Source organism: Lycium barbarum, chromosome 1 (genome assembly GCF_019175385.1).
Source record: "Lycium barbarum isolate Lr01 chromosome 1, ASM1917538v2, whole genome shotgun sequence".
NCBI classification, from domain to species: domain Eukaryota; kingdom Viridiplantae; phylum Streptophyta; class Magnoliopsida; order Solanales; family Solanaceae; genus Lycium; species Lycium barbarum.
The window spans coordinates 103,972,235-103,975,262 of record NC_083337.1 but is presented as its reverse complement, the minus strand read 5'-3'; the positions used below and the strand labels follow the sequence as shown (position 1 = coordinate 103,975,262).

General features: G+C 38.6%; 1 long non-coding RNA gene across 1 annotated transcript; it reads left to right on the top strand.

The window, feature by feature from the left end:
- Window positions 1-450: 450 nt before the first annotated feature.
- On the top strand, window positions 451-2,659 carry LOC132643613 (uncharacterized). The gene is made up of 3 exons (XR_009583695.1): window positions 451-699; window positions 1,045-1,095; window positions 2,515-2,659. It is a non-coding gene; the product is annotated as an uncharacterized LOC132643613 (long non-coding RNA).
- The last annotated feature ends 369 nt before the right edge of the window (window positions 2,660-3,028 follow it).

Genomic DNA, 3,028 nt, shown 5'->3' with positions numbered 1-3,028 from the left:
CTCGGACATTTGAAATGTCAAGGGCATCCCCAGGAGGTGGTAACTGTTATATCCCGTATTTTTGAACGTCAGATTATTTGCTAAGGTGGGGCCCACACATCGAGATTTTTTTTGGAACATCTGAAAAGTCATATGAATTACATATGTGAAGTTAAACACAACTCAAGAAGGACCCTTGGGCCAAATCAAAGTGGAAGCCCTCCAAACGAATATTTTTAAGAAAATGTTTTCGGGTGACCTGACTTTGAGGGGCAAACCCGGTATTATAAGTTTGGAATTTGGGAAAATACCAATAAATATAAGTTGTAGATAATTGAATTAGCTTTCCAACCATAGGTCGTGGGTTCCCAGGTGACATCGGAATAAGGAGATATGGACATTTTAAGGCAGAAAGGTCGAGATGAACAGTGAATTCGGTCCAACCCGATTTCAAATCGGGTCAGGCCCATTTCTATTGTCATTTAATGAAAAGTTTCGGTCTTCTCTCCACATTTCAGACCAAAACACACCCATAAACATTCAGAACATTCTAGAGAGAGAAAGGGAGGAGAAATTTAGAGAGAAATCAATTTTGACCAAAATCTAAGCCCCGAATCGCGAAGCTCATGAAGAGAAAAGTGTTGTACGTCGCGTTGCCTTCAATTTGAGCTAAAAATCAGCCAAGAAGAAGATTGTTGAAGTGGTTGCTGCATACTTAAGGTAAGAATAAGGTCCCTTTTTTCATTGTTAACAAGTTTATTTAGAGTTTTAACAGATTAGAACGGAGAAAATAGTGTTATAAACTTGTTATTGTTTTGTTGGGATTTATGGATTAAGGGGCTATTTTAGGTGGATTAAATGGATGGAATTAGTTTAGTTATGATGTATAATAATTATTGATATTGTTGTTGTTGGTATTTTTTAATGATGTGTGGCTAAGTTGGAATTTCGAGGATTGTTAAGTTTGCAGGGGAGATGCTGCCCAAATTTTTGTAGACAAGTATTGGTTAAGATTGAATTCTTAAATTTTTATGATTAATATTTGGTAAATGTGACCAATTATAGATTTTGGAGGAAATGGGATTCGAATTTGGATAAGCGTAAAGGGCAAGTAAGGTATGTAAAGCTCTACCTATTCTTCTCTTGGCATGTCTTAGATGTGATAGGATTGGATTCGAGCCTCGGGGACGACTCTACTCTTCGGGACCTACGTCCGAATTTGCCCATTTTTCATTCAGTAGAACTGAATTGAATATGTTATGAATAATTGGAAGAATTGCCTAAACATCTGGAACTTGCGCAAATAGGACCCGACTACCCGAAAACTCGTACAAGTGACATCATGAAATATAATATACGTAAAATTATGTACGCCACCTCATTTGACCCGAGGTGGGCCCACTATTCCTGGATTTTTCTTATCTGTTCCGTTTGACTTATTATGAAGTAGAATCTGAAGGAAACTTTTGGCTACTCTTTTTGCTACTATACGACGGTTGTTTTGAATTATTTTGTAAGTCCCATAACGTATTTTGAAATATGAAAACGATTTCTGAAAGCCTATTTGACATAAACCATTGTGACATCTGAAAGACATATATTATGACTATCGCTCAATTTCTTATGTACATGATTTGACATCTGAATTATGCTATCGAGTCCCTGACTACTAAGCGATAATTGTTTTAACTATTCTATTGAATTCTACGATATTTTGATATGTACAAATAATCTCAGCATTTTTACCTTGACATCATCCGTCGTAACATCCGAAAGGTACGTACTATGACTATCGTCTGATTTATTTTTATGACCTATCGTTTGGATTACCTTGTCGAGTCTTTTTGAATGTTTTATGATGCATATAGTTTCTCACTACTCTACTCGTGGATGCCTCAATACTTCCTTCACTGAGCCCGGGCCAGGATATGTTATCACGCGTATTCCACTGCATTGTTCGCCGTGCCTCGATGTGAGGGGGCAGGTATGTGTGTACATGGGTTGTGGAGTATGATGTGCCATGTACGCTTATTCTGATATGCTATGATATGATATGATATGGCCATCTGATGTGCTATGATATGTGCACACTTTGATATGATATGATATGATATGATATGATATGTTACGGAGCTATTTCCTAATCCGGAGTATGATGTGTTGTGGCGCCAGTGTCGGGGTGGCGACCACGTCTGTTCACCGAGTCCCATAATAGGGACCGGATATGGCATATGTTCTGACATGCATTATCTCTGCTCTATGAGTAAGCACTTTGATATTCCGATTACTGTACTTACTTTCTGTACTTCTGACTCTGATTATGATTCCTTCTATTGTACGTCTGTACTCCCGATCCCGATCATGATACTGTCTGTTATACTTCGGTACCTCCGATTTTGATATGTTTTCATCTGTTATATTTCTGGATTTCTGGACCTGATTATGATTCTGTTTATTGTACTTTACGCTTTACATACTCAGTACATTTTTCGTACTGACTCCTCTTCTTCGGGGGCTGCGTTTCATGCCGCGCAGGTACACCCAGATGAGTTGAAGTTATTACAGAAGATGTTCCAGCGGAGTTGGCAGGCTCCATTTGCTCCCGGAGTGTTGCCGAGTCAGAGTTTGTATATGTATGTTATGAATTCTGGATTTATGTTAGAGACTTTGCAGACAGAGTCGTGGGTATTGGTTATCAGTCTATAAGCGGCTCCATCAGCCGATATGTCATTCTGTGTTATGTAGTAAATTTTACATAACTACGGATTTTGCCTAAAATTGAGAACGATAAAAGATGGATTTCGAAAGCTTAATATGTATTTTACTTTTATCTGATTTTCAGTGTCTGAAGATATTATGTGTGTAATAAGAATTTGTGGGTTCGCTCGGCTCCGGATATGGGGTCGGGTGTGTCACACCCCGACTTTACTAGGGTGTGATGGGCACCCGACCCCATATCTGGAGCCGAGCGAACCCGCTGACTCTTGTTACATATAGAAACTCTTGAATCAATTAAGAAAGAAATACATAGTAAGCTCTCCCACATTTT